The sequence below is a fragment of the Aedes aegypti genome, chromosome 2, assembly GCF_002204515.2.
Source record: "Aedes aegypti strain LVP_AGWG chromosome 2, AaegL5.0 Primary Assembly, whole genome shotgun sequence".
Taxonomy (NCBI): domain Eukaryota; kingdom Metazoa; phylum Arthropoda; class Insecta; order Diptera; family Culicidae; genus Aedes; species Aedes aegypti.
Window position 1 is genome coordinate 180,242,881 of NC_035108.1, and position 13,921 is coordinate 180,256,801.

Sequence of the window (13,921 nt, forward strand, 5' to 3'; positions counted from 1 at the left end):
TCTAAAAACGACTTTTAGAACTTAACAAAACGCAAATTTTCATGCAAAAAGATTGTTGATATCTATTTTATTTCAAAAGTTATTAAAGTTTTTGTGATAAAAAATAATTGATTTTCAAGACGTTTTATTCGAGTTACAAAAATAACACATCTGTAATTTTTTGATATAATATACAATTTTATTTTGTCTTTTGAATGCCGTCAAAATATATTTTTTATGTTTGCCCCAATCAGAGATATTCACAATCAAAGTAGGCATGTTTTTGAGAGAAAAACAACAATAACTCCTAAACGGAAGGAGATAGCGAGTTTCTTCACTCACCAAATTACGCATTTTTCAAAGCTCTAAAAGTGTTTCATAGACTACTTTGATGAGAAATGTGAATTGAAAACTCTAGAGCCAGAAAACCAGTTTTGTTCGGACCACCCTATGTCACCGTAGGAAAAAAGCTCTAAATCGGTCAATTTAAGAGACACAAAAAAACTTTTTTTGGCAAAGTTGCTTGAAATTGAATGGTCTACAACTTTGCTGAAGCATGTATAATATAATTTCTACAAATAAGAAAGTTAGTTACACAATTTCTATGAAAATGTGGTCCACCCTAATTTTCAATAAAACCAAACAAAGGGCTCAACTAATACAAACAACTTTGTAGAAGACCGTTTTTGTCTAATGTTTCATTCTAAAGCTCAAAATGTATCTTTCCGCGTAAAACTGATTCCTGGACCATAGTGCCCTGGCTTTAAGTCCTTTTGGAAATAATCTAAAATTTTGAAAAAACCTCAGAAGCCAATACCGGCATTGAAAGAGGAAAACATTACTAACTAATTGCGAAAAAACTCAAAAACTTGTTAAGCAGTTTGAAAGTGCGCACAATTTTAATTTAGGACTTACAAGTCCAATTGAAAATCATGTTACTCAGGACTTCGAAAATATTCTCAATCAAGAGAACGTTTTCGAAAATACCTGTGAGACTGATTTGGAAGAAGTGAGAACTATTATCGAAAATTCAAAAATATGAAAGCTCCTGGCGATGATGGAGTTTTCTACATCCTCATCAAGAAAATTTTAGAAAGTAGCTTATCATTTTTAGTTGATATATTCAACAAATGTTTTCAATTAGCATATTTTCCTGACAAATGGAAAAATGCTAAGGTTGTTCCAATTTTAAAACCAAACAAAAATCCTGCAGAAGCTTCTAGCTATCGTCCAATCAGTTTGCTTTCCTCCATCAGTAAACTTTTTGAAAAGGTCATTTTGAACAGAATGATGGCCCACATCAACGAAAGTTCATTTTTTTGCAATGAACGGTTTGGATTCCGCTATGGACATTCGACCACTCATCAACTTTTACATGTAACAAATTTGATTCGTTCCAACAAATCTGAAGGCTACTAATATTCCCACATAAAGCAAAAGCACTCTATTTGAAACATTCAAATATACATGTTTGTTACGATGAGGGAGATTCCAATAAATTGGTTAGATGAAGTTAAGTTTTTTTTTTTCTATCTTTATTAACGAGATTTTTAGCCCTGGGCTAGTTCATCTCGGGACCAACGGCTTTACTTCCCTTCCGAAGGAAGTCGTCACTGATTTTTATTTTTAGTGACTATCTCGGGGATGAAGTTAAGTATCTAGGGCACATGAAAGTATAATATACCAAATATATAGAATGTCTGTATCCACTTATCAATGGAAAATCGAAAATTTGTCTTAAGAACAAGTTTTTGATCTGCAAACAATTTTTCAGGCCAACCACGTAGTATGCTGTGCCAATATGGACTAGCTATTGTAATACCAGGAAGGAAGCTCTGCAGAGAATTTAAAATAAAATTTTGTAAATGTTTCTGAAGCTCCCTACCTGGTACAGAACTAATGAGTTACATAGAATATGCAATGTTGAAACATTGGAACAAATGTCGAACGAATTATTATTAATTTTAGACAAAAATCGTTGCAAATTTCTATTGTCACGATAAATGCGTTGTATATCTAGTATACTAAATTGAAAGCGTTTTTTCTCTTATAAGCAGGTGCAATCAACTCATCTATAAAAAAAATAAAATGCTACGGGAAATGAAATGTAATGTGTTGTTAACGGAATTTTGAAAAATGTCTAATTTAGTTTTACCAAAAGGTCAATGAACGGTGTAATAAATAAAAATGAGTTTACTCAATGTTACAGATAACGTTAATTTGGTTACATGTTGATATTAAATCTACTATATTTTCATGTTCATATTAGCCACATGGTGCACAACGCTCTGCAACCCTAAATGAAAATTTACTGGCCACTTGTAATGAATTTCATAGTTTAAAATTCCCTTCAGAGTTGATAAGCAAATATTTTGATACATCACGACATGTGGAAGCTTACGCAACCTTCAAAGGTAAATAGCCCCCTGCACTTGAACCTAAAACGTTCATCCATCAACAACATTAGAGTGCAGCAACAGGAACCGCACCTCAAGAGCGAAGACACAGAAAGCATGCAGTCATATTTTCACGGCTTAACAAAATATTATTTTTTGTCTGCTGTTGGATGAAACGTTATTTTTTGTTCCGTGCCACATCTCAGTTCAGCGAGGTCTCATATGAACATGATGTCGAAATCGTTCGAAAGTGTTAAAGGCCACAAATCGTACAAAGTGATTACTCATGGCTTAATCATTATTCTTTCCGGGGAACCGAGCTCTGCGGGCCTGCCGAGCATGTCCAGATCGACTTCCCCATCTACGAATCAATCTCTTTCGGCTAGTGGTCACATTGAAATCAACTTGCACAATGGTATTACTCTCAGCATGGAGTATGATATTGATTTCTCGGGCACGATTTGGATAAAGCTTACTTTTTCTCGACAGATAATGTTTAGTGTTTACCTCGACGCGTAATGATATCATTACACCATGATATTCCGTTTTCGCTCACAAGGCTTGATCTTGTCAACTGAAGGAAGTATGTTCTCGAAGTAAGAATGTTTATACATTTGTTATGACGAATGGTCAAATATATTGTAAGTGTATTGAAATTTGGAGATGAAAGGCCCGACACTAGGTATGACAACAAAAATTTATGATGCCCAAATTCTTTGAAGTGGAATAATATCTAGGAATTTTGAGAAGAACATTATGCGTATACAATTCGAGTAATCGAAATTTTATAAGAGTTGATCAGTACACATCGCTCTTTCGTGCTGTGGGTAAACATATTATTTTGCAATACCAGCTTACTTTTTTTTAATTTCTTTATTAGTATTATTCCAAACATTACATTCATTTCTCATATCTAGGTGTTCTTTGTTAGACAACACTATCATCCTAATTTGGTAAAACAAATTTAAGATTTTATTAACATTTTGTTAACAACACATTATATTTCATTTGCCGTAGCGGTTCAGATTTTTTATAGGTGAGTTGATTTCACCTGCTTATAAGAGAAAAACACGTTTTCAATATTCTTAACCTAACTTAACCTAAATATATAACGCATTAATCGTGGCAATAGAAGATTGTAACGATTTTTGCCTGAAATTATTAATTATTTTATTTGACATTTGTTCCAATGGAAATTCTATGTAACTCATTGGTACTATAGCAGGGAGGAAGCTTCAGAATCATTTTCAAAATTTTATTTTGAAACCTCTGCAGAGCTTTCTTCCTGGTAAGGTACCGTGGGGTAAGTGGATACAGAAAAATCAATAGTCAATTTCATTGTTATGTACACTGCCGTTATACGCATAATTGTCCCATGTTACTTTTTGGGCATTTTGACTTTTTGTCATCAAACAGTTTATTTTTACGTATAGTTTTAGAATACACACACCGCAAATTAACTTTGTTCGGAAACTCAATGAAAAGCAAGCCAAGTCAATTTGTCCCATTGTTGAATTTCTACGCATAACTGTCCCACTACTGTATTTCTACGCATAACTGTCACACTATACAATTCGCTGCGCTGATCTAGAACAAAATAGTCAGTAGGCAGTTTTGAATTAGCTAGTGTTAGGGAATATCGTTTTGAACACCTTCTTACGTTGGCTTTACATTCCATGTGGAACACAACCTGTTTTATGTGTTTGTATTATCGGGATGCATTCATCATTCATGCGAGCCTGAAGTCAGATTTGATTCAAATTTTCAATATCAAAATTTTATTTCCCATCCGTTTTTCAAGGAATTTTAGTTGAATTTTCAGGGTCGATCACAAAATTCTTCTAGTGTTTGAAACCGCGGTCATCGATTAAAAATTTACCGTAATTTTGGATTTATCACGGGGAGTAGTGAAATAATCCCACTTGAAGAAAAGGTAACCACTTTAATTTCGAGTCCATGGCTTGTGATTAATTAAATTCATGATTCAGCAAACCAAGTCTAACTAAAAATAGTTCGACCGTTTTTGGATGACTTGGCCACATGCTAGGTTGTTCCGAATTCCCTGGGGGAAATGGCTTCTAAACCGTTGGTTCTGAAACCTAGCTGGCAACATCAAACTACATAAATTCCCAAATCCAGGCTAAAGAAGGGTAATTCAGAGGTTCTTGGATAACTTGATAACATGCCAGGTTGTTTTGGATACCTTGTTCTCCAGAGGAGGTGACCATTATATTGGCGGTTCTGAGACTTATCAAACTTGATAAAGTCAAGAAGAAGTCAAAAGAAGAATAGTTTAAGAGATTTTGGATGACCTGGCCACATTCCGGATTATTGGTTCTTCGGTGCAAGTGGCAAATATGTTGGTGGTTCTGAAGCTTAATTTGCGATGTATCGAATATCAAGATTTTGCCAAACCAGTCCAAAGAAATGTCAAATCGTGTGAAGATTTGTGTCGTGAATTTTGAGTTGAATATTTACTCCGCAGAATAACCTTGACTTCGCAGATGAGTTTCTGTCTAGCCTGCAGCTGGAAGAGTCGATATATGAATTTATAACATCTTATAAACTCTCTAAATAACTCATCCACTCTATTTCACTAACTCATTAACTGTCTCATTATCACACATACAGAAAACTTCGCTTTCCATCCTAAACTATAAAATCTTATTTCTTCACTTCCCCACACGTGGCTCCGTTTGGCACATGTCACTTGAGCCTTCATTAGCCTTAACATTGTCTTGAGGATATACGGCCTCTACATTCGGTACAATCTATACGTAAGAACGGTCATCTACAGCAGTATGCTTAGCACATCATTGGTCACTACTATCAGTGGGACTGTTATGCGTAGAAATTCACCAAAAACCCTGTATTTCTAGGCATAACAGTCCCACTTTGAATTTTGTAGCTAAATTTACTTTATTTCCATAATACAAACTCTTGACTCTAATGAACACGCTATTCTTTATACTATTGTAAAGATTTTAATTAAATTTACCACACACCTGGTCAATACGAGGCCTAAATGTGTTAAAATCTTTAAACGCGTTTTTCTCGATTGCATATTTTGGAACATGGGACAATTATGCGTATAACGGCAGTACAGCTAACGTGAATAATGTAATTCAAACTTTTTTCTGTGGATGACAAATGAGGGACTAACATACTTCAAATCATCGATTATTTTGATTTTTCTGATTATTATGTATTGAGTATGAGGCACTTGAAAATTTGCGCCAAATGATCCACCATGGTGGGGTAAGTGGATCACCAATAGAAAAAAAATCTGTCTTCAAAACAAATGTGATGCGATTATGTACAGTAAGAATGATATAACTCTCGTTCTTATTATTAGTACTAGTAATGGTACATTTGAATACCTTAAAATTAAAAAGTATCTTTATTTAATCAAAATATATTTGAAAATATGTATACATTAGTTTACACTAATTCGCACAACAACAAAAAAAAAACATTGTAGCTAGAATAATTTGAAGAAAATTCATCCATTTATACCCATAAGTTATACAGAAGTATTGTAGGATTATTCTTAACTTTGTTTTCGAAAAACGCTCGCAGTTTGAAAATATTAGTTACATCTATTTTTGAATAACAAACTGAAATCTTTTTATTCTGTTTATGAATATGATTATTTCTCTAGAATAAGTTATATGGTCAAATAAGGTACGATAATATGCTATCAATTGGAGAATTAGTATATTTTGCTTTTTTGCAACTCAGCTTAGGTAAACCACGAAAAGTGTGAGTTTTGATATTATTATTATTTTATATTTTTTTTATACCAGAAAGGTTAAAAAAAAGTTTCAGGTGGATCAATTCAAATTCTCTATGGTCAAGCTTAAATTTTGCTGGGAATGAAAAAAAATAAAGGAAAACAACATTTAAGAATATTAAAACTTATGAAAATACTCGTAAGCAGCCTGCCAATAAATGATAATAATACTTGATCTAATTACCCCACCCCATTAAAAAGTAGGGGTAAGTGTACCATGTACAATGTACCTGTATTTATTTATAAAAATCACATATTTTTCATTGTGATTAATTCAATAAGAACTGAAATGCTCACCATGTGTCGAAAAAACTAATAGAAGTCGATTTTAGACAGAGATACAATGAATTTTTGATTGATGGAAAACAATTTTTAAATTAATTGATTTTTGCAGCTAACAAGTTTGCTTGTGTTAGTGTACGTGTAGTACCAGTTTTGCAATAGTATCAGTGTGGATGTAAGAATATAACCTAAAACTAAGCAATGGTGCGAAATCATTCAACATTTTCAAGTATTTATGCCTTATATTGACGAATGATCCACTTCCCCCACTGTACCTTATTACAACAGCTAGTCCATAATAGTACAGCATACAACATGACTGGCCTGAAAATTTGTTTGAATATCAAAAGCTTGTTCTTAAGACAAAGTTTTGATTTTCTATCAATAAGTTGATAATAATAATAATAATAAGTAAAACTTGATGAGTGGTCGAATGTATATGGCGGAATCCAAACTGTTCATTGGGAAAAATTGAATTTTCGTTGATGTGGACCATCATTCTGTTCAAAATGACCTTTCCAAAAAGTTTACTGATGGAGGAAAGCAAACTGATTGGACGATAGCTAGAAGCTTCTGCAGGACTTTTGTCTGGTTTTAAATAAGTACAACTTTAGCATTTTTCCATTTGTCAGGAAAATATGCTAACTGAAAACATTTGGTAAATATATCAACTAAGAATGATAAGCTACTTTCTGGAAGTTTCTTGATGAGGATGTAGAAAATTCCATCATCGGCAGCAGCTTTTTCATATATTTGATTTTTTTTAAATAGTTCTCTCTTCTTCCAAATCAGTCTCCCAGGCATTTTCGAAAACGTTCTCTTGATTTAGAATATTTTCGAAGTCCTGAGTAAGTTGATTTTCAATTGGACTAGTAAGTCCTAAATTAAAATTGTGCGCGCTTCAAACTGCATAGCAAGTTTTTAAGCATTTTCGCAATAAGTTAGTAACAATTTGTTTTTCTCTTTCAATGCCGGTATTGGCTTCTGACATGGCTTTTCAAAAATTTAGATAATTTCCAAAAGAGCATAGAGCCACGGTCCAATTGAGAAATTTTATTTTAAATTTTTTTTTCTTAATTGCAAAAAACGTTTCTTGATTTTTTCTGCAAATTATGCCATATAATTTTCATAGCAGAATCGCGAGTGCATTGAAATTGCCTTCTCCTCACGTTTTTAAGACGAATCAAGAGTTTAAGATCATCGTCTATACTCACGGATTCAAATTTTACTTCACATTTTGGAATTGCAATGCTCCTGGCTTCAGCAATGGAATTTTTTAATGTTTCAAGAGCATTTTCAATATCAAGTTTTGTTTGTAAAGAAATGTTAATATCAAGATTAGAGTCAATATATGTTTCATATAAATTCCAATCGGCTCGAAAATAATTAAAAGTGATGCTGATAGGATTGAGAATCGCTTCATGGGATATTTGAAATGTAACAGGGACATGACCAGAATCAAAATCAGCATGAGTGATCAGTTGGCTACAAAGATGACTAGAGTCGGTTAAGACCAAATCAATCGTAGATGGGTTTCTAGAAGAGGAAAAACATGTAGGGCTATCAGGGTATTGAATTGAGAAATATCCTGAAGAGCACTCATCAAATAGAATTCTACCTTTGGAATTACTTTGAGAATTATTCCATGACCGATGTTTGGCATTAAAGTCACCAATGACAACACATTTTGACTAATTGCGAGTCAATTTTCGCAAGTCAGTTTGGAGCAAATTAACTTGCTGTCCATAGCATTGAAAAGGCAAATAGGCAGCTATGAAAGTATATTTACCAAGCTGTGTTTCAACAGAAACACCTAAAGTTTCAAAAACTTTAGTTTCAAATGACGAAAACAGTTGATGTTTAATACGCCTATTGATGATGATTGCAACTCCCCCACATGCTCCATCAAGTCGATCATTACGATAAACCAAAAAGTTAGGATCTCTATTGAGTTTGGATCCATTAGACGTTTCAGTAATAACTGCTATATGCACGTTATTAGCTGTAAGAAAATTAAACAGCTCACCCTCTTTACCATTCAAAGAACGAGCATTCCAATATAAAATATTTAAATTTTTAATTATTGGATCCATTAGAAAAACGTAATCCAATAACAATTTGATTAGTAAATATTACACCGACTTGGACTGCTTCAGTCATTATGGTGGCTTTGAACATTGCATCAATCATGAGATTCAATTGTTTAGTTAGAAAATTAAAATCAGAGGCAGACATATCACTTGAAGTGGGTACATTATCTGATGACTTTCCGTTAGAATTTTCGGTAAACGAAGAGGCGAAGTAGAAGTTTCCTGTGGCATCAGGGTTTTTCCATTTAATTTGATACAATTCGAACGGACACTCATAGTATGAAAATGGGAGGAGTTCAAATTACCTACTACAATATCGGCAAAGGATTTTCCTTGGGTAGGTACATTCGATATTAAAAGATTCGAACGACTTTCCGTCGGATTAAAATAAGTCTGTGAATGAGCGTGATTATAATCTTCCCGATGGGTATGATTCTTGATCAAGCGGTCGTTTACTGAAAAATGAGCATTGTTCGATACTCTACCAGGGAAATTCCGGAAACGACCATTATCGTAAAGGATATTACTGTTCATCTGCCTGGAACTAGCTTCGACGACTGGCTTACACGAAGGGCAAGCCCAAAAATTTGACTTATGGTTGCCCCGCAATTTGTGCATACGAACTAGTCGGTATCTTCTTTCACTGGACAGACGTCCTTAACGTGAGAAAAACCTCCGCAAATCATGCATTTAGCATCCATGCGGCAATGGTTTGTACCATGACCCCACTTTTGGCACCGTTTTGAGAAGGGTTCTGGTAATTTCCTCCACGGACATCGTACATAAATCTAGCTTTTTCAAAAGCTTTAATATTATCTAGATCTTTTTTGTTAAAGTGAACTAAATAATATTTTTGAGAAAGCCCTTTCCGAACAATGCCAGCTTGGGTTCTATTTTTCATTATGATTATTTGTACCGAAGAAAATACAAGTAAATCATTTATTCCATTTTTGATCTCTTCAGACTTATAGTCACTTGAGAGACCTTCTTTTGAGAGACTTTGAACAAACGTTCAATTTTGTCGTCATAAGTAAAAAATTGTGCTTGTTCTCTTCAAGATGTTTGAGAAGAAATTCACGATCTTTCCAGAAAAAAACGCGACAGTCTCCTTTCTTTGCGATTTGGAAGGAAACCTTGATTCTACTAATGAAATTCAAGATCTCCTGCCTAAATCCACGGTAGGCGGCTTCCTCACTTGAATCAAAGAGCCTGGGCTAGAGACTGCTTCGATTTGGTGTTCGGAAAATTTCTCTAGAGAGTTGAACTGATTGCTCATTTCGATGCAATTATCAACATGATCCATTTCACCCTTGGAAGAGATTTCGCATTCCGGAGAAACGTCCTTTCTTCCATTCTTGCCACTTTTAGTGACAGTTTTAAATCCCACTTTTTTGGAAGGAAGTTGTGAATTCAGAAATTCACCCTTCCTTTCGTTTGTATTTGCTACCTTCTCCTTTTTCTTCTTGGCATTAATGTCCCCAATGGGACAGACCCGGCTACTCAACTTAATGTTCTAATGAGCATTTCCGCAGTTATTAACTAAGAGCTTTCATTGCCAAAATTGCCATTTTCGCATTCGTATATCGTGTGGCAAGTACGACGCTACTCTATGCCCAGCAAAGTCAAGGAAATTTCCATTACGAAAAGATCCTGGACCGACCGGGAATCGAACCCAGACACCATCAGCATGACTTTGCTTTGTTGCGGCGGACTATAACCACTCGGCTTAGGAAGGCCTCTAAACACAGTAACTTCTGGGGTCCGTTTGATCAAATTTGGGGGTTGAAATGTTGATCTATGAGAAGCTTTATACAGCAAAAAATAAATTCTAATATCATGCCGCTTTCGTTGCACTCGCGAAGTGATTATTGCGTAAAATTACAGCAAAATTTAAATAACATTATTTGTATATCCACACTGATCCATTTATATGATTGCAGTCATTTCAATGTTATTTTATGCAATAATCACGGTTTTTTAAGAACACCAGGCTCATGACATCATTCACTTTCTTCGTAAATCCCATATTCTAATTTATTTGTCAACTTTTTTAAATATTTTCAGCATCACGGTTTTTTAAGAACACCAGGCTCATGACATCATTCACTTTCTTCGTAAATCCCATATTCTAATTTATTTGTCAACTTTTTTAAATATTTTCAGCAGCTTCTCAATTATTCTGTATAATTGTTAACTTGAGCTAGGATTCTAATCACTGACCCTTTGAACATGCTTCATTGAGCATGAACTTGAAGATAAAAATAAATAGACACTAATAATTTTACTTGAGATCATCAATTCTTTCCAGCTCATACAATATATAACAAAGTCCGATCGGAAAATTAGTACCCAGAAGCCATTCCATTCGTTTTAGCGATCAGTAAAAAACAAACTGCATGCCTTGCAGCCAGATAAAATAATCCCATCTTTGAATGAACTTTCAGCTATAACCTGTTGCGCAGCGCACTGCCAAGGATATGGTCGTTATTTATCAAATTTAATGGTCTCGTTATCTTCCCCCGGGAGCACTTGTCAGATTGGGAGTGGTACAACACGTACGCTTCTTTCCGGTAGTGGTCTCCGCGTGGCAAAACTGCTACAACCTGGAACAAGAGGAAGCAATCGAGCTACTTGCCCAGAAGCTTTTAATTATATTTCTACATGCCGAGTGTGGAAGATCGAACCCTCTCAAGAAGGGGCGGAGTAATTGACTGGCGTCCGCCGCATCGACCGGATAGGGGAGACTGGGGAGGCTGATCCTCTTTTCTTAATCTGACTGTATCTCTGCAGGGAGATCATATTTTTACAAAATTTCTACACAAACTCTCAAATAAACATGTTTTGTAACATCATACATTACGAAATTATTGTTAATTGCATTAGAAGTACCATAAACCAGGGGGAAATTCTTATAAAACCACATTGATCAACAGAATACGCCTAAAGTTACGCAATTTCCTAAGAAAATGCTGCTTATTTGTGGGTTGCTCATACATCACGTGGTCATATTGGGGGAAGACTATAATAATTCCTTAATATTTCTGAATTGAACATACTTTTTACGAGGAAAGTTATTCCAATAAAGTTAATCCCAACGATCAATGATATCCCGTCTAACGGTTCTCAGAATTTTGTTCTTTCAATTACATGTCTTATGAAGAGTTTAAAAAGTTATGTGAAATTTAACTCACACGAACACATGTACTATACCACTGAGAACCTATTCTAAAATATGAGATTGGCAAAATTTTCTAATAAGCAGTATTTATTTTTCAATTTGGGGAGATTTGTTCTCTAGTATTTTTTTCTATGACCGTCAAATTCTAAGAAAACGTTTATCGTCGGAGATATCACAGTTTTAGAAAATGGAAATTTTAAAAATAGAATTCTATTGCAGAGTCTGTAGTGTTTGTTTGAGGAATCAGTGTCCCCAGCCTATATCATTCGAATCAAACTAGAATTTTTAAAAAGACATAGACAACAAAGAAAATGATAGGTTTTGACTTATTTAAATCACCATGTTCGGAAAATTTTAGACGATTTGTTTAAATATATTGCAAGTCAAAAGGATTCTTCTATTTCATAAGATCTATTTTTGCGATTCCGTTGCAAATTAATCAACTTTTCATTGACAATTTGCACTACATAATAGCCTACTTTTCCTGCCAAAAAACAATGCTTAAAAGTGCTACTTTTCAGCACTGTTTTCGGTGCTGAAAAGTTGCACTTTTCAGTACTGTTTGGGAGGCGTCAGCCAGTCTATTCTGCAATAGCATCTGATTCTATAGCTGATGCGCGATACAGATGCAAGACTGGTGATATTGTCGGCGCGATAGAAAATTAGAATCGGTTTCTCGCTAGAGTTGGATTTTTCTCAGAATCTATGCGAGATAGGCCTGACTTCGAAAGTGGTGCATTCGATTCGCATCTGGACATGCACTAATGCACCCTTCTTCCGATGCAGGGTATCTTGCATGGATACTGAGAAAAATGCGTTACCAGCGAACTGCATTTTCTAACGATTGATCGACAATACTGGATTGGGAACGTATCGTCCAGAACTCGTAGAGGTGGCAGCAGAATCCGCTACTGTACGCGTCGTCTTACCTGTTCTGTCCTCCAATAGGGAATATAGGTCTGTGAACGAGAAAATTTGTGACATTCGTAGATACTACTATGTCGCAGCCTACGTGATTGAAAAATACTGAAATGATACTACGCGTAGATGTATGCGCACGTGGTTTCTGTTGAAATGTTTGTTTGTGCTTTTGGAAATGATCCAGCTTAAACGAAGTTTTTCGTAATAGCAAAAAATGTTGTATGCAACTCGTTGCAAAACTCGATTTTTTCAGCACTCGTTGTATTTATCCAACTCGGCGAGCCTCGTTGGATAAATGTACAACTCGTGCTGAAAAAATCATCATTTTGCAACTTGTTGCATAAATAACTATTTCAATATTTTTGAGTGTTTTCAAACAAACTGTTCCAAAAACATTATTTTTCAATCCTTTGTCTTTCGTATATAAGAAGTATTGCATTGAATAACTTAGGATAAAACCATTTTACCCAATCTTCCCTACTGTTTATTGCACTACTGCGCTGATTCCCCCATCATCCCGGGCAGCAGAATTGAATCGCCCTTTTCTTTCCATTCCGTACTGAATGAAGCTGTATGTCATAAATTATAAAATTAATTTTTATATTTGTTTACTTTTTGCATAAAAGAGGCAATACACGGGAAATTTTTCACATGAATCGTTTATTGCTCGACCGTGTTCAGATGCTTTGGCGTTTTGTTTTATTTGGAAATTCGATCGTTTGACATTTCAATTAAAATTTTTAACTCAATCTTTCCTCCCAGAGGGCACCGACTAGCTTTGATTTGTGAGAGTTGGGTATCAAAAGCAGATCTCGATAAAGAAAAGAGAAATATTTTGAAAGCCTGTCTCTTTCAGCAACTCAGCTCCTGGTGGTCTCGATTGAAACTTGAATGACGATCTACTAATAAACCTGAAATATTATTTGCAGCGAATTTATAACATTGCAGTAATTTTTAAAACAAGGGGCCCTGACGAAAAGGGGTGACTTGGAAGTTCTGAAAAAAAAAAAAATTGTTTCCCAACTGTCTTACTTGATTTTTCAGTTCAACAGATAAAATAACATAATTCGTAGAAGACTTTTGGCTTCTATGCAATTTTTATGGTAGAAAAAAAAAGCTGAAAACAATGAGCTGCCGTAATTTTGAGTGAAAACGATATTTTTTTATCGTTATAAGGTTAGATGTACCACAGCCGTATAAAATCGAAAAATAAGGCCAGCTGCATTATTTTTACAGCATAATTCCTTATTTCTGCACCTATAGTAGCACTAGATTTAAGGTT